This window comes from Anthonomus grandis, chromosome 12 (genome assembly GCF_022605725.1).
Source record: "Anthonomus grandis grandis chromosome 12, icAntGran1.3, whole genome shotgun sequence".
NCBI classification, from domain to species: domain Eukaryota; kingdom Metazoa; phylum Arthropoda; class Insecta; order Coleoptera; family Curculionidae; genus Anthonomus; species Anthonomus grandis.
Window position 1 is genome coordinate 19166378 of NC_065557.1, and position 19917 is coordinate 19186294.

Here is a 19917-nt window from a genome sequence, read left to right on the forward strand (position 1 = left end):
GAGAAAATTAATATACAAAAGTTTTTTTTTTAATTTTAGCACCCTGTTGGTCAAAAATTAATAAAAATTAATTCTATATATACAGGGTGTCCCAAAAAAGAGTGTCAAGCGAGCGCCCAGAGATAGAGCAACCCTAGGGGAATCCGAATCACCCCTATATATATGATCCGATTTTTTCTAGTTTAGGAGTTATTACATTTTTTGTGATTTTTTAGTATTATTCGACTTTTATGCTTATTTCTGCTATATTCATATTAAATAGGTAAGCGAATGCCTAATTTTTATTTTATTATTTAGATAAAAGTTGACTCTGACAAGAACAAAGATAATTTGATCCAGAAATTAAAATATTGCTTACAAAAATAAATAAATTGTGACGTAAAAAACAAAAGTAAAAAAAGTTCAACAAAGTTAAAGGCGTTTTAAAAATTACAGCTTTTTTTTTTCAAAACATAACTATTTAAGAAACCTTATCGGTCTATCAGCTTTTCACTATAAAAAATTCATTGGGCTACCCTTATCGCATCTTATCTAAATAACAGTTAAAAGGAAACAAAAAAAGATTTACTAATAAATGGAATAAAGCAAAAAGTGTTTTAATCAATTTATCTTTAATTATTACATAAAGTTTTCAAAATGACTACCTTGTTGTTCAATATAAATACGGCATCGGCGAAAAAAATTATCTTTTAACTGTCTAAATGCTAATCTGTTATTTTTTACGGTTTGTTTTGCTTCATTAATTTTTATTCTTAGTTCTTCTAAGTTTCTTGACTCTTGAGCGTACACGACCTCCTTGTAGTAACCCCAAACAAAAAATCAATTGGGTTTAAGTCCGGTGACCTGGAGGGCCACTGAATTGTTCCACCTCGACCGATCCACTTGTATCTAAATCGCCTATTCAGATATTCTCGAACATTTAACGCATAATAGCAAGGAGCCCCATCGTTCTGAAAAAACATGTCTCTCCTTGTCTCCAAATCAACATCTTCTAACAGCTCATGGAGAATTTCTGTTAAGAAATTTAAATAGATTAGAATTAAAATTTTTGTAAGCAATATTTTAATTTCTATATCAAATTATCTTTGTTCTTGTCAGAGTCAACTTTTATCTAAATAATAAAATAAAAATCAGGCATTCGCCTTACCTATTTACTATGAATATAGCAGAAATAAGCATAAAAGTCGAATAATACTAAAAAATCACAAAAAATGTAATAACTTCTAAACTAAAAAAAAATCGGATGATATACATGGGGGTGATTCGGATTCCCCTAGGGTTGCTCTATCTCTGGGCGCTCGCTTGACATTCTTCTTTGGGACACCCTGTATATTCTATTATATATTCTATATATATATATATATATATATATATATATATATATATATATATTACTTATAAAACCATAATGGCTCATAGACCAAGAAATGTACCCTTTTCCAAAATGGCGGATATAGTTTTGATGTTTGGTATGTTTTAAATATTATTGTAAACAGTAAATACCTGTCAATTCTTAACTAGAAAAATGTGACTCAAATGCTAGTTTAGCCGCTAGGCGTTATGCCCAGACATTCCCAAGCCGATTTCATCCCAAAATATTTTTTTTTTATTTGATTAACCGCCTAAGGAAGACTCAGGAAGAAATTTTAAGAATTGTCGAAGAATAAGCAAACATTAGTACTGAGTTTTGGCTAAACGGCTGGGAAATATTTGAAAAACGGAGATACATAATATTTTACGGTGTCCACAACATTACCCGTTTCATATTTAAAAAGTACAGGATCTTTTACCCGACGATCCCGAGGCAAGACTTGCTTTTTGTAGATGGTTATATGAAATGAATAATAGAAATGTGGATTTTATATGGGCGATTCTGTTTACTGACGAAGCCACGTTCACGAGAAACGGCATGACAAATATCCATAACGCACACATATGGCCTCAAGAGAATTCTAGGGCCATAGTTGACATACATCATTAAGTAAATTTTAAAGTCAATGTGTGGGCAGGTATTTTGGATAACTTTCTTTTAGGACCTGTAATTTTACCAGGTAATTTGACTGGTGATTCATTTTTGTTGTTTGTACAAGAAATACTGCTTGATTTGCTTGATAATTTGTCTATCTAGCGATTTCCTAATCGCTGGATTGGTCGAGGTCGAGATGCTTCTGTTCCATGGCCACCTTGTTCGCCCGACCTTACAACTTTAGATTTTTGAGTCTGGGGATGTATGAAAAACTTTGTGTATATGGTTCCGTTTTAAACGAGGATCATTTAAGGGAAAAAATCATTGCAGCTGGAGAGCATTTCAGGTTGAAATTAAATATTTTTCAAAGCCTTAGATTTTCTTTAATAAAGAGGGCTCGTATGTGCATGCATACAAATGAATGGATGTCACGTAGAACAAATAATTTAGGGTCATTATTCTTTGATTTTTATTGTAATAAGTAATTTATGATTTATTTAGAAAAAATTATTTACGTTTATTTTCTTAACTTGTTAAAATATATCTAGATTTTAAAATTAAGATATCTAATAAACGGATTCTCAGACCGACATTTACTAAGAATACTTTTTTTTACAAGAAAAGATTGGATAATTAGAATTTTTTACTAAAACTTTATTATACAAGGATATAAAAAAGTTTTGGTATTTTTAACACATGCAATATACCGCAGGTGGCGCCCTCTGCAAGGTAGAGCGAATCCGTGAACGGATTTAAATTGTCGTTCCAAAACACCCCGTCCCACTGAATTTTAATTTAATATCTTATGAAACACTCGACTTACTTCAAAAAAACGATTTTATATTTCTGATTTTGACGCCCTGTATATTAAATACCGAGTGTCCAATTAAAAAATTGCATAACGAAAGTCGCATTATTTTGGTTTACCCTATATGTGGCCGGCGGATTGGCCTCCTTTTTCCGGACACCCTGTATATATATATATATATATATATATATATGTTGATATTAACTTTTTTCTCAAATTTACCGTATTTTGTATTATAGGCGCTCAATAAATAAACATCTTATATAAGATGCCTTCAAAAGGTCCATCCACCACAACTTTTTTTTATAGTTTTATTATTTTTACTAGTACTGATACAAGCTTAAGTTATTTTAAAAGAAAGTTTTTTCTTTAATATATTCTGAAATATTGACTTTTAATCAAATTTATTTCAGTCTTCCAGTCTTGTTCCCAAACATTTACTGCCTCGTTTCCGATGTTCTTTTTCAACTATCGTTGAAAAGTTCATTTCTTTTGTCTAATTAATTAGTTTTTTAAATGCTTACCAAAGACTCCTTACATATAAACATGTATCTGACTGTGGATTTCCGAAACCAATGTTAAAATTTGTATACAAAATTTTCTGGTACTTAGCAAGTAAACATTTAAAATACGTTGTACTACAAACTGTATCGTACATTTTTTATACATTTAATTCTGGAGGTAGGTAGCCTCTTTGATATTTTGTAAGAAGTGACTCTCTCTATATTTGTAGCTGCCTACCTATGTGGTTCTTTATAGCTATGGTAATATTTTAATTAATTTGTTTTTGTATACGATCTCTCGGCTTCTCAACTAACATTTTTTCTTTAAGATTTTTTTTTTAAATCCCAGACAGCCTATCTTTACTTGCACCCAAAATATAAATCAAATTTTAGAATAACACATGAATAAGTAAGTATAATTTTTTTAAATTTATTTTCTGAAATGTAACAGCATAAACAGGTACATCTCTGATGAGTTCTAATTGCGTACTTCCCTAAAACTTTTCTATTTCACTTCTGAAAATTATCTTTGGATTTATTTTCTTTGGCTTAGGCGCAACTACTTGCACACATTTCACCAATGTTTTATCTTTCTCTATTTTTTTCATATTCTCTATTGTCTTTATACATCATTTTTCAGAAAGCTTAAGAGGTCACATATTTGAAAAAAAAAATTAACTATAATTTTAAAAACTTTCTAGCAAATTTTAGTTATTATTATGTTATACCAAGCACTTGATTCCTTGATAGTTCTCTTGCCTTAAAAACAATGCATTTCGCCTTGTTCTCGAAATGATTACAATATCAGCATCCCTTAGCCTCTCATTATTACAGCTCGTAATTTTTGGTCTAGGTTGATCGGGATTTTTTTTGGAAATAAGATTTCCTTCCCTGTTTAATAAAGTGCACATTTTTACTATGCTTTTTATCAATGCCGCTTATATTTACATTTATTAAAAAAAACGCGTAAAAATAAAAACGCGTGGCAACAAGAAACGCCGATCTTTTTTGTTGAATTTTAAACTGCACTAAACGACCATTCTGCGTTTTGTAATAAAAATATTTGGCTCATTACTTCTCCAGTTTTCAAGTAGACCATGTAGTTATCGAGTTTAAAAAAAAAAGCAAGGAATTGTCTATATTATATCTTTTAAATTTATCGTGTAGCAATATTGAATTTTCATTCGGAGTCGATGTATAACTCATTCTTGGTAAAAATTTACTTATCGAGTTTTAGGAAAACGGTTCTCAATGTATGAATATTCTCAGGTTAAAAAATAAATTATGGAAAGATTGATGGTTTTAACGTAATAATATTCAAAGGTGTAGCTGATAAAACATAAAAAAGATGAACTGTATACAGACAATATCATACAAGACATTTTTCCTCCAGACTGTACCGTTGGTGTAACTAACTTACATAACGAGCACTTGTTTACCTTAAAAATAAAAATCTTTATATCATATATAATACTTATCATTAAGGTGAGTTCAGGGTTAACGTGTTTATTATTATCTTGTCAGTTTTCCTCTTCAAGTACATTGTGTTATTGTTTCTAGAGTTGCTAGATTTATTGAGAGTAAAAAGTATGGAGTTTATAGATGAAAGTACTCCACAAGGAGTTATCACATATTAGTTAATATTATTATAAGCACTAAATTGTTAAAATTTTAATATAGAAATGATCGGAAAATTATTTTGTAAAATTGAAACAAGTATTAGGAGTATATTTGCAAATAATCATGCAGAAAGCGTATAATGCGAATGCGAAAACAGAAAATGAAACTCTAAATTACTGCATGTATTATTCATTCTTTAGCTAATTCTGCAGTGATGAGGGTTTTATAAAGGGCAAAATAAATAACACAAAACAATTTGTACTACAGACAATCAATCGTTTCTTAAAAAAATATTTCCCGCCAATAAATTAAGTAATTTTTTTATAAATATCGGGCAGAAAGATAGATATATTATTATCATAATACCTTTTATGTGGACCAACTTATATACAAGTTTTAATTAGCTTTTAATTTTTAATTTGGCTAGAAATATCATTTTAGAAAAATGTGTTTTACCGAGTATATTTTTTAAGGAAGCGATGCTGTACACACAAATAAAATGTATTTTATTAATATTTATACAAGGTGTTTCAGGAGGAATGGTGGATATTTTGATATGTTATAGCATCCATAATTCTGAATAGAAAAGTTCATATAAACATATATCCTAATCTCAATAGTTGCTGAGATACAGCTACTTGAATTTATTGCTACTGTCAGAACATAATAATTTTTATTTTATTACTTTCAATACAAATATCTGAAAATTCGCTGTTAATAGCTTAGCGGAATGGTTCGAATCGCCAACTTCAATATACTTCTTAGCTCTAGGAATAACTTCGAGTGTAGTTTGGAGGGCATCATGATATTCCTTAATGCGGGCAGCACTAATGTTAAGGATGAACTCGTCTCGCGTATTTACTTTTTCTTAATACGCTACATTTTTCAGCCATCCCCAAAATCCAAAATCTAGAGGAGTAAGGTCAGGTGACCTCGGTGGCCAACTAATGGGACCACCGTGACCGATCCAACCTTCCGGGAAAGTTTGATTTAAATATTGTGTCACTTGGCGGCTGTAATGTACGGGAGCTCAACATATTGGCATACTCTCAAGTCGATGTTATTTATAGCGACTTCCAAAAAGCCTTGGATCGGATAGATCACTATATTCTGCTGCATAAATCAACTCAGTATGGTTTTTCAGGGAGATTGTTTAATTTATTTTATTCCTACTTGATTGGTAGATTTCAATATATTGAATATGAGGGCTTTAAATCGAAACTTTTTAACGTAACGTCGGGTGTGCCACAGGGCTCGAACCTGGGTCCGCTCCTGTTTAGTTTTTTTATAAGTGACTTGAATGAGTCACTCACTTGTCATAGGCTGGCTTTTGCCGATGATTTGAAGCTATATTTAAATGTATATGGTTTGGAGGATTGTGTTTTTCTTCAGAACTGTCTAAATACATTGAAGGTATGGTGCGCTGTTAACAGCTTAGGCTTAAATGCAGCTAAATGTAGTGTGGTCAGTTACTCTAGATCAAAAACACCCCTAAATTTTAATTACTTTATTAATGATACTATTTTGAGTAGATTAGAGCAAATTACTGATCCTGGTATCACCTTTGACTCTGAATTTACATTCGTTCCACACTTCAACAACATAGTCAAGTCAGCCCTGAGAAGGCTTGGGTTCATAATTAGAAGTTCTCAGAGTTTTACTTTGGAATCTACATTAACACTGCTTTTCTGTTGCTTTGTGAGATCAAAACTGGAGTTTGGCTGCATTATGTGGAACCCGCTCTATCAGAATCATGTTGGTCTCCTTGAATCTGTTCAGCGAAGTTTTTGGCCTTCAGGCAGGATGGCATATATCCGGTAAGAGGGTTTGATCATCGGCAACTATTGGAACGCTTCAATCTACATCCATTACATCTCAGAAGAATGATCTTCTCTGTAAAATTCCTGCATGGGTTACTAAATGGATTTATTGATAGTCCTGTACTTCTTTCTGGTGTACGTTTTATGGTGCCTAGGCTTAATGCAAGACATCCCCTAACATTCTTTCTGCCAAGGCCTCATACTAACATCCTGTTGAAATCGCCACTATATACAATATGCACTATATTTAATCGGATCTGTCACATATGCGATATAAATTTCTCTCCGGTTCATGTGATTGTCGATATCTTGGTGGATCATTACTCTTGGGATTAAGACCCATGTGTTTAAGTTATAGTTAGTAGGTATATTGCAGTTAATTTAATTTAATTTTGTTGAATATGTGATTATCTTGTTAAACTTTTATAATGTTTTTATATCATATTAATAGTTATTTGTTCTAATTTTTTAGAAAATATTTGAGATTGTGACTTTACTTTACTTTTTTCTTTTCTTTTTATTCTTTTAGGTTTGTTTGTGTGTGTTTTTTTAACTATATTTTTCATTGCTTTGCAACTGTTTCCTGTTATTGGGCAAGTTGCCTGTTGGAAATAAAGGCTTGTTATTATTATATTGTTTTATAGAAAATTTAGATTTTCGGCTCCTTTAAGACGCTGTGGTAATACAACGGGTCCAAGCAACATTCTGTCAATAATTCTTCACTACACATTTACGGAAAATCGATGCACATGGTAATACCGTCGCGAATGAGGGTTGATTCATCACTGAATGGTATTAATGAAATTTAATGACGGTGAGCATTTACATAATGACAAAATTCCAATCTACTCGCGAGATCATTGGGTTCCAAGTGTTGTGCCCGTTATACAAATTGATGCAAACCTTGCTTATGTAATGTCCGCCATATTTTTTAGGTGAAGAACACCAATGCGTACAGCAAGTCTCTGTGTACTCGTACCAGGAGTACATTTCACCGGTTCAAGGATCTGTTCTAATTCATCCAGTTTTGTTAATTTTCACGTTCGGATTTATACCTGCTAGGTACACTACTAGTCTTACGCACTTTGACGAAGACATTTGTAAATATTCGTAGACTCGGTAATCGACCATATTCCCTACAAGATGCTTTGGCACTTCCGTTGCAGACATCAACGAACATCATATCGGTATATTTTCCGTGCTTAGTGGCATTCTTAACACTTTGACAATTTGCGATTACAATACTGTAAATGCTAACTGATTAATGCAACTATCAGCCAGGACGACATTTGTCATTCACCGCCTACTTAATCATGTATGAACAAGATCAATTTCATTCTGCTATGCTAGACCAACTTCAAATAGCTGTATCTTAGCAACTATTGAGATTAGGATACATGTTTATATGAACTTTTTTATTCAGAATTCACACGGATATTCATTTTTTTCAAATGCCCTAGAGCCTCTAGATACCAATTTTTGTAGTACCTACAGCTAAAAAAATTAAAAATAAAAAATTAATAGTAAGAAAACAAATTTAAAGTAAAATTGTCGCAATTATTACAACATTTCAAAAAAAAAAAAGAAAATATTATAGAGTTTTTTTTATTCTTATTGTAAAGTATGTTCATTAGAGTTATTTTATTTGACCGAGTTGGTTAAATGGTCTCTTTTAACCATAATCCTGATTAATTAAAAAACTAAGAGAAAGAACTGAGAGACAAAAACGAATTTAAATATTGCAGAGTTTTTATTTTTATACAAATTATTTTGTCAAAAGATTGTTAGCACAAATACTTTATTTTTATGACATAGCCAATTAATTAAGAAAAATCCTATATAAAACCATCCTTATTAAAACTATAAATATAGCTCCTACTATGTCCATATCGTATAGTTTTAAGTAATATTAAATACAAAGTAGTGTTGCTACACGAAAAGAGAATTTACGAGAACTCACGTTTATATGTGCGGCTGCTATGTCAGTTAATGAAATTTATGGATTTTCTATTTTAAAATGCAGTAATCATATCGAGCTATAAAATTACACGAATATATGAGACATGGACGTATTAACCCACGTCTTGAGCTACGGGGTATAAAGCCCGGTTTTATTATCCGAAACACAACATGTAAATTCGGATAAGTTTTTTGGAGCGTTAAACATTCGAAATATCGGTTTTATATTAGTTGCTGAAAGGTGTAGTTTTCGCTTTGAAAATATAAAATTAACTTTTGAGTTACAATAAAACCCGATAACCCGAGGCCGTATTGGATAAATTTCAATTGTTACGCCATTAACGTATATTAAAAAGTGGTGAAATTTCTAGTTAAAATTGTCTAGTGGACCAAGCTAACTTTTATTAGCCTCTCTTTAATTTATTTTTGAACTATACCGACAAAAAAAAGTTAAATTTATATAGTAGATGACTTATCTTTTTGAAAATACAAAAACAATTTTTTCTGTTTGTATTTTTTTATGTGTTTGTTTACTGTTTTTTTAAGCTATTTTGAAGGTAGTTTGAGATTGTTTCTATTAAAATTTTCACTATTAATTTATCACGGCAAGCATTGTGTACTTGTATAAAGTGTATTCCTACCTAAAGTGGTTCTTTTTTTATATTTAATATCGATTAGATATCAAGTGCACTCCATTATGATCTTCTTTTAATTCTTAATTTAGATACACTTTCAGATGTCTAATAACGCATTTATAGAAAAACACATGTAACTTTTTAAAATAAATTAGATGTGTTTGACTTAAAAAGTTAATAGTATGACCAGTGACTTTTATTTAGTTTTTATATGAACTGGAATATCTTTTTATTTCATTTTCATTAAAAAAGCGTATAATAGGTTTTTATTTTTTAGAATTAATTAGATATTGCCAAGTAGTGCCAGGATTTAATTTTATCCCTTTATAAACATATCCTACTTTAACATGACCAATGCCGTAAAAAGCAAATACCAATAAACCGTCAATAAAAGTTTCTCCAATCAAGAAAGTTATCAAATTCAATAAAAACCAATCAATCGTTATCCTTTCTCGGTTGGGCCGACATATACGATTTTTAATTCGGTATTTCGCACCAAATCCAGCAATCCCGCCTCATTGAACAAATATGTGAATACGTTCCGATCGCTGTGTATAACCGAAAAGCGAGAGTTTACAATCTGTTACACACCGCGGAACTCCGGACATTTTTCAAAAGCTCTTTAATCGACGATCGAACCGACCTGTTGCAATCGAATCTCCCACGAGAAGTATTATTTATTATCTTAAAAAATTTGAACTGAAACGTGATAACACTAAATATTTTTTTAATTTATTTCAGTTGTTGTTTTACATTTTACGGGTTATCTTTTTAAGGGAATGTACCTAATGTCCCAAGCTCACGGATCACTATTGGAATCTCGGAAATTGTAGGTGGAGTTTTTTCGTGATTTAACGAAGGTAGTGTCTCCTACCTTCTCCTTATTTTAAAATGCATCGAAGCAACTTTAATATTAATGTCATTAAGTGAATAATTTACTACCTTACAAATCAAAAATAATTTCATTTCAAACAGTCATCTACCAACATTATTACATGTGGTGTACCGCAGGTATCAGTGCTGAGGCTCATACTGTTTTTAGCTTATATAAACTCAGTCTAGATGCCGGCTCTGACTTGATTCTCTTTGCTGACGACACCACAATTTTCATAAAATTGAATTGGGATTTTACATGGATCCAATTTTTTCGTGGCTCTATGTAAACTTTTTGACTAGCAAGCTATGAAAAAATATACAGAGTATTCCCTATTAATATAAAGCATATTATTCGCTCAAAAAAATACAATTTTGCCAAATTCTTCTAATCCGAAAACCGATAATAACCAAGATCCAGGATAGGATATTAAAGTCTGAATTTTATTTTCATTATTTGGTAATAAGTGCTTCAAAAAGTAGCATATCGGCATAATATTTAGTAGTAGGTATTCAATGGTAATTTTTATGCACATCTCAGAGGGCACTGTCAGCGACTCAGGAGGGCTCCGCGGTAATAAAAACGTGTTAAACCTTTTTTGTGCTCATCCATTCGCTGTTTCACGCATTCAAGTTTACACGCATTTTCAAAAGAAGGGAAATTTTTAGCTATATGTCAACACATATTAATTAAACTTATTGATGTTAGTTTTTGGTTGAAAAACGAAAAAGGGTTGAGTCATTTTAGTGTGTTTGTTAAGTGTTACGATAGTAAAAACTTGTGCCGTTTGTGGGAAAAAGGCGATCTAAGCCGATCTTTTCACAAGTAAATACCGATATTGTCATAACATCATATCAAGGGACAACCGTCAATGTAAAATAATAAAAATTTAGTAAGAAACCTTAATAATTATAAAATATTTAGTTTCTATGAAAATACTTTTTATTAGATAAGTACCTTTACTCTAATGACGTACGTTAAAAGAACATATAAAGAGTTCATGAGTGGTATATTGTTTATAGTTTAAAGCATAATCTATTAATAATATATATTTATCATGTAAATATTCTTTGACGACGTCACTGGTAAAGATTACTTGTGCCGGTAGAATCAACAATAGGATCGAGCGGCGTTGCGATATTGTTGCCTTTGCCTTTTTCTCTATTATACGTGATCTATAGTCATTTAACTTTGAATGTTGACTTCTTTATAGAGTATCTTATTATATTTTATAAAAAAAAATTTTCATATTTTACTAAAGAGGCATACTATTGTTTTGAGCCTATCAAAATAAGTGACAAATTTTTATGATATTATAAAGTGTGTTTTTTTGCCATTTCTACATGAGCATTTAGCGTCATTGCACCAGACATGTTGCAAGCAAACAAACTACCCATAGTTCCACCGCAATGCTAATTCTAGCCTCAGTATATATTTTATTATATAGACTCAGTTCAGTATATAAAGTTGTTCATGAAAATCACAGCTTTTCAATTAATATTTTTCTAAAAAGGTATGGCTTTTTCGAGTCGCTCAGAGCAACCGTTTTTAAGATAATTGAATCTTTATTTTTTAATGCTATAATTCTTAAACATGATATGCGTATATGCCCAAGAAAATTTTAATTCACGAGGAGCGCGACGGCGATATGTAAATATGTTATCAAGTAGAAGGGAATCCTAATTCAAAAACCTTTACGACAGACTTGGAGAAAGCGGTTCTTTTCGTCTCTCACAGAAGGGTCCCCAAAAACTATCACACCTCAGCAAAAGAAAGAAATTCTGATTCGTGTCGCTGAAAATCTGGAAATCAGTACAAGACGTATAGCTCACCATACCATTAGATCATCAGTCAACAATTTCTTAAATATCTTGTAAAAAAAAATGCATCCTTATCATTTCATTTCTGTTTAAAATTTGTTCCCTCGGACCTACAGAAGAGACTTGAATTAGCTCGAGAATATTTTGATCAAGAATATCCTAACAGCTGGATCAATTGTGGCCAAATGCCTTGGCCGGTTCAAAGCCCTGATTTTAACCCTCTTCGACTTTGCTGTATGGGGACACATAAAATCAGTTGCTTATCAAGACATGATTAATACTCGGGAAGAGCTATGGAAAAAATCCACAATGCGGCAGAATTATTTCGACACAAAAACTTATTATTTAATATCAGGCAGTCCTTCAATAAACGAGTAGCTAAGTGTTTTGAAGTTAACGGAGACCAATTTGAGCATTTGATGTTGGATAAAAAAAAATTAAATTTCCATTGTTATTGATATTACCGTTTTGTTCATGTTCCATATTCTTCTATGTAGTCATATTATACTAAATAATATAATTTATTTTGTAATAAATTATTGTATTCAACACATATTTAACAATTAAATTAAGGTACCATGTCTCTACAAATCACATGACTATGCTGATCTTCACTTGATTTACAGCTGATTTCCATACTATTCATTAATTATATGACAAACAAAAACAAACAAAATAAAAAATTGAAGCATTGGTATTTCAAAATTTAATTATCTGAAAAACGGTTGCTCTGAGCGACTCGATAATGGTATTTCTTTCTTAAGGAATATTTATGGAAATATTATGGTTTCTATGAAAAGTTCATATACACTAAAGCACAAAAACCCGTTTTTATCGAGTCGTAGTGTCGCGGAGAGCGCCATCTAGGATTTACACATAAATGAACATTTATTTCGAATTTCTCGACACTAAAAACCCTTTATTACCAAATTGTGTGCATATGATGATTCTTTTTGTATGAATTATTAAGAAATATTGAAAATAAAATGAAAATGTTGACATGCGCGGTTATTATCAATTATTGGACTGGGCAGATTCGGTCAAAGGGTAATATTTTCGACCAAAGAATATGCTGTTGCTCTATATGTTCACTAAGTTATGGGACATCCTTGTGGTCAATAATGAATGCGCCAAAAATCAATTATACAGGGTGTCAATTTGAAAACTTCCCACCCCTATTATCTCGAAACGGGTTAGGTTTTTATAAAATCGCTAGGACACGTCGATTTTATTATCGAGGGAGAACAATTTTTATGCAGAAATCAGTTCGCCTCTTTCAACCCCCTACCCGCCAGAACCTCCCTCTCAAAAATCTTAAATGGCAATAGGGGTTGAGTGATACCTCATTTGAAAGAACTTTTTATTCTCTACATTTTGGCACCTTATTTTTTAAATTTGAGTGCTGCGTTGCCAAGTTAGGGTTATTTAAACATTGTTAAATTACTTATTATTAAACATTATTCCTGTAAGTGTTTTAAATACGTTGAAGCTATGATTTCTATTGGAACGTGTTTGACCATAAAACGAACCGGTGCATTTCTCACTGAAAGTGTTTATCAATCCGACAAATTCTTTTGGACATGAAAGATAAACATTTAATTTTTTTTCTTTTTTGTTTATTTTCGTTTGCAATGGAATTCGTCTCAATACAGTTCGATGATATGATCCGAAATTTAAAATAGTATTTAGTGAACTTTCCTACCAGTCAATGTCACTAGGTATTTAAATCAGTTAAAATTTATTTCGATAATTTGTGTGTTATTGTTAGTTACTATGGTTGAGATGCTTAGGCAAAGAATTGAAATGATTTTTATTTATGGCGAGCAAGAAAGATGCGCAAGAAGAACGGCAGAAGTTTTTAATAATAGAAATCCTAATTGTAATGTAAGTCACAGATACATTTTGGACGTAGTAGCTAAATTTAATGAAACGGGTTCAGTTGGAAACAAAAAAAGGGCAAGTCGGCGTGTTTTAAACGAAGATGCTCTAGTAGAGATTTTGGGAACATTCGTTGCAGAACCCACCAATTCTCTCCGTACAGTAGCACGTCTAACTGGAATGTCACATGAAACTGTACGACGAGCATTACAGTTACATAAATATCATCCGTACAAGATGCAAATTTTACAGGAACTTCATGAGGACGATTTTGATAGGAGAATAGAGTTTTGCGAAATTATGTCCAACTTAATAAACACTCGTGCAATTGTGGTAAGCAACATTTGCTTCAGTGATGAATGTACCTTTTTCCTAAACGGCCATGTCAATAGACAGAATTGTCGATACTGGAGTGAGGACAATCCCCACATTTTCAGAGAGGGTGCTACACAGCGGCCACAAAAAATTAATGTTTGGGCCGGTATTCTTGGAAATGCTGTTATAGGACCGTTGTTTATTGAACAAAACTTAACTGGAGAGCTCTACTTACACCTACTTGAAGATGTAATTGATCCTTTGATAACAACTGAACTGGAAAATCAAGTTGGTAACATTTTGCAAGAAAACGAACTACACTTTCAGCAAGATGGAGCTACGCCGCATTATTTTCGGCCAGTGCGGGAGTGGTTGAATAACAGATTCCCTAACCAATGGATTGGTAGAAGGGGACCGATAGAATGGCCTGCTAGGTCACCAGACTTAACGCCGTTAGATTTTTTTTTATGGGGGCACATAAAATCGGTTGTTTACACAACTCAGCCTGATGATATCGAAGATTTAAAAAGAAGAATTACAGAGGCAAGTAGGGCTATTCCAGAAGAGGTATTTCAGAATGTTCGGGAAGAATTTGAGAATAGACTTTATTTTTGTTTGGAGAACAATGGAGAACACTTTGAACACCTCTTAAAGTAGATGTGTTAATAAAATAAATTTTAGGCGTGCTTTTGTAAAGACCATAATTGTAACGGCTATGCAAATGTTTAGTAAAAATAATATTAACCTAAATAACTTGTTTCAATGTAATATTAACCTAAATAACATGTTTCAATGCAAATCATAGCTTTAACGTATTTTAAAACACTTACAGGAATAATGTTTAATAATAAGTAATTTAACAATGTTTAAATAACCCTAACTTGGCAACGCAGCACTCAAATTTAAAAAATAAGGTGCCAAAATGTAGAGAATAAAAAGTTCTTTCAAATGAGGTATCACTCAACCCCTATTGCCATTTAAGATTTTTGAGAGGGAGGTTCTGGGGGGTAGGGGGTTGAAAGAGGTGAAGTGATTTCTGCATAAAAATTGTTCCCCCTCGATAATAAAATCGACGTGTCCTAGCGATTTTATAAAAACCTAACCCGTTTCGAGATAATAGGGGTGGGAAGTTTTCAAATTGACACCCTGTATATTAAACTCGCGAAAATATCGATGTTTAACCAAATATGCCTTAATAAAATATCGCTCATAATTAAGATAAAGGGTGTTAAAATATAATTTTCGAATCCGTTTTTCTCTAAAGCTGTTTTTTCTCAAGTTGTTTTTGAGATATCGACATAAAAACTGAGGATCAGGAATTTGTGGGGATCAGAAATCTGATATGATTTTATTTTTTGATATAAAATGTAGAGAGCGCTAGTTACACCATTTTTACACCTTGTTTCACGTCATAAATTCCTTACTAGTACCGGTTTTATTATATTTTTATTAAGTTCCCGATAGAATAATCATTTTTAAGAAGAAGATGTGAATATTCGCATTTAAACATTTTGTTGCTCAATTAAAAGTAGTAATTAATAATGAATAAAATAATGAAAACCCTTATTTTTACAAATTCCCAAAATGTCCATCATTCACTTCCAGGTATTTTTTATTCCTTTCACCCCAGAGTGCCTTACTTGGAGTAAAGTTCATTGTTTATTCCTGATATCATTGGTGGAATCATGAATTTTTTGTAATAGTTGCTCTCGTGTACGGATTTCTTCTGTATAATAACTAATGACTTAATATAATAACCTCAAAAGAAAAAATCTTAAGATTTAAGATGTGGGCTATCCAGAGGTCATGGAAACTCACTGCCAACACTAAACCATCCGTGAGGCAACCATTCATCTAAAAAATTGCGAACTGCAACTGAATGATGCAGTGGAGCTTTATCGTCCATATACCACATGTTTTGCCGTAAATTTAAAGAAACATCATTAACTAGATTCGGCAAATCATTTTGTTACAAACTGCAAATACTGGTTACCATGAAGCCCTGTAAGTAACTCAAAAGGTCCAACAATAATATCACCAATTATAATATACCAGATATTAATAGAAAATTCCTGTTAAAAATGGCGTTCCCCTGGTTAAATGTAGTTTTTTCCAGTTCCTTTTTTTTAACTGTGTATAGAACTCGGTAAAATAAACATTTTTTTCAAATAACTTTATTCAAAAAACCAAAAAATAAAAAAATTGCATTGCCAAAATGTTATAAAATGAGTCCAACGGTCCTCTCTAATTTAAATAAGTTGTTCAAAGTTGTCACCATTAACTTCAACACAACGATTTGCTCGACGTAACCACTGTTTCGTAACGGCACGCAATAGAGAAATCGGTTTTTGTCTAACTGTTGCCGCAGCTTGCTCAATACGTGCTATTAGTTCTTCTTGTGTGTCGATAGGCGTCTTGAAAACTAAACTTTTCATATACCTCCACAAAAAAAGTCACATGGATTTAGGTTTGGCGACCTTGGTGGCCATGCAACTGGACCATTTCGGCCAATCCACCGATTTGGGTAACTTATATCCAAAAATTCGCTCACTTCTCGTCTAAAATAGGCAGGTGCTCCATCCTGCAGGAGCCACATAGCTTACTTGATATTCAGTGGTACGTCTTCTAACAGAACAGGCAGATTATTTTGCAAAAAGTCCAAATAAACATCGCCCGGACATAATCCGACCTGCCCTGCAACAACTCGAGTACTTGTTGTTGGATCTTCTTCGATGAGATTTAAAATTTGTTCTTCCCTATGAACATTTTTAGGTCTCCTTCCTCTTCCTGCATGCCCTCCACGATGTTCCCGTAAATCGCCAGTATCCCTAGCCCGTTGAATAAGATTTATGAAACTTCTGGGTGTAGAATGTTTCCGCAAAGGAAAGCGGTATGCGTATAATACCGAAGCAGCAGCAGCACTTTGAAGACACTCTCCATAAATAAGCAACATATCCACAAGTTCATTGTTTTCATAACGATGTTAGGATTAATTAAATTTGTTAGGACAATTAGGATTTGCAAATTTAAAATTAACAACAATAAACCAAAAGTGTCTAAGACTAACTGATCGGTACAATGCGTGATCGATAATATACAAATTCGAGCAAAAACTAAACATGAAACGACGATGAAAAACAAACCCATATTCACTTTTTTTATTCTGTATGTCCCTTGTTATCGAGTGTATCGAAAAAAGGTATTTGAAAAAAATTTATATTTTACCGAGTTTATACACAGTTAAAAAAAAAGTATCAACCTAAAAATCACCCTGTATAAGGGAGCGTTTCATATCCAATATATACCGATAGCTATTAATATAAATTCACCGCCTTCTCCACGGTATGCCCAGACAGATCCATATAATTATGCAGTTTTTCTACGTTATAAAATCAATACATACAGAAAATGATTCATCGGTGCTCCCGTATACACACGTACAATAAAATAAGGTCATTTTCATTGTGCCTTTTGCGTCCTTTCAAAGGGATTCTGTGGGGTGACTTTCACGCACCCCAACAATCCAACCAGTGCGTGCCACATTGACAGCCTTTAAATTCGGCTTGTGAAATCTCTTTAGGATTGAACTTGCATCCCTTTTTTTGATGTGGATGATTTTAAACTTTTTTGCTTTTATTAATTTGTATTTAATATGTTAGTTAAAAACTATTTTCATTAAGTAGCTTTTGGCATACGCTGAATCTTAAGTCATATTTTTGGATATAAACTTTGCACTAATGAAATAAATAGACGGTTTAAAAAAATTTATGTAAGATCTCATTTTTTTCGTTAGATTAATAGATTAAACTAATTATTTTTATATAGTCGATTTACAAAAAAAATTATTTGGGTTCATTGTAGTTTATTTAGTACAGTACATAGCATTTAGTTTAATACATTGAGTGTATACAAAATTTATTACATTGTATGCATTAAAGTTAATCTCAGAATTTAATGCGTTTCAGTATTTTAAACTGATATCCTGCAATAAATTAACACCTTATAGTGTAAGAAAGGTCATTCCTGTTATAGTTTTATTAACTTTCAAATTTCTGCTCTTATAGAAGCCAAAAATAAAGCGGTTTGCTGGTCTGAGCAGTGTTGTGATCGACTTTGTTGATATTAAGATCAATTAATTATTGGACTATATTGGGAATACCAGATCAGATCACAGAACAATACTTCAGATTTGGTCTAATTAAAATATATATATGCACAAGAGGCACAATGTTATATTCGCAAGAAGTTGGAAAATGAAAAATATGTGTAGAAAACGTAAACCGTTAGTCAAAATGGACTTCGAGTCTTGAATCTGCCTCATTAAAGTATTATTAATATTATATTGAACCTGAAATTTCTTCTGGAACAACTGAAAATGTGTAGAGCCCCGTATAGTCCTAAGAATCATCAGAAAATTGAAGAAAGAACCTTTGACTTGTGTGATCATCAATATTGCTAACGAATAAATTATACAGTAGGTATATAATGGAACCCTAGGGAACTCCTACTATCCTTCGTAGAAAGTCAACCAAGTTAATAAAAAGCCTCTATTTCCAGAAGTTTGCATTTTTTTGTGTAATGTTATGGCTTACTCTGTCTAATGCCTTAGAAAAGAGTTTATAAACAGAGTCAATTTGCAACCTCTTTTATGTAGCATTTAGCATATTATGCGCAGAGAAACAGTGATACTCGAATGTAACTATGCTGTTTGGAGTATAAACACTGACAGTCTCAAGAAGTTATTTCACAAACCAAACAATGTGGATATTTCAGATTGTAAACCTATAGTTCTGTACTTTTCTACATTATCTGTTCTTCCTGATTTGAAAATAGACCTTTTAAAAAATATAAACATGAAACATTTTTCCGTTTAATGAAGATTTATTAAAAATAGTGTAAATATATATAATATTTACACTAATTTTATAAATTTAAACTAAATATATAATAGTTATGCAGACATATAATAAAATAACACCATATACAAAAATATATGCTTCTAGGTAGGTAAACTTACTTTTTCAATTATTGTTGATAATTAAATCGTTTATAAACAAAATCACATGACCTAGATCTAGTACTTGTCGTGATCATAACTTTTTTAAAGGTCAAAGTACATTACTAGAAAATTCCAAATCATTTGTTTTTCAAAATCATATTACTGATCACTACCCAGTAGCATTATTTGTTTCGTTTACACAATATTTTAATGAAATAAAACCAGTTCAAACTAAACGCTTCGTACGTAGTCTAATTTGTACTAACCTTAAAAATGATTTGATACTAGAAACGTGGGATCAAGTTTATCCCACAAATGATCAAAGTGCAAGTATGAAAGTTTTTGTAGATAAACTGTAATCTTTCTATTTAGAAAGGAAGTTGTAAAATTTAAACAAAACAAAAACCATTTTCGGAAAGAATGGATGAACTCTAATCTACAAAAAACTATTATGGAAAAAAATAAACTATACAATGACTTATGAACGCATATAAAAATAAATTAAAAATCCAAATAAAAAATAGTAAGAAACAATATTTTCAAATGCAAATAAACCAAAATTCTTCGTCAAAATCAAAACTTTGAAGCTGCGTAAATAAAATTTGTAATAAAACTAAATCAAAGACTGAAATACGCCAAATAAAAACAACAAATGTTATATACACTCAGAAACAGACTATTTCAAATGAATTCAATAACTTCTAACTTCTGTCGTTTAAT

The 19917-nt window shown here is 31.8% G+C and overlaps 1 protein-coding gene and 1 long non-coding RNA gene across 5 annotated transcripts in view; one reads left to right on the forward strand and one right to left on the reverse strand.

The window, feature by feature from the left end:
- The window catches only part of LOC126743339 (zinc finger protein 1), a 218059-nt gene that overhangs the window by 145551 nt on the left and 52591 nt on the right, over positions 1-19917 (forward strand). The window lies entirely within an intron of this gene.
- The window catches only part of LOC126743342 (uncharacterized), a 186817-nt gene that overhangs the window by 129634 nt on the left and 37266 nt on the right, over positions 1-19917 (reverse strand). The window lies entirely within an intron of this gene.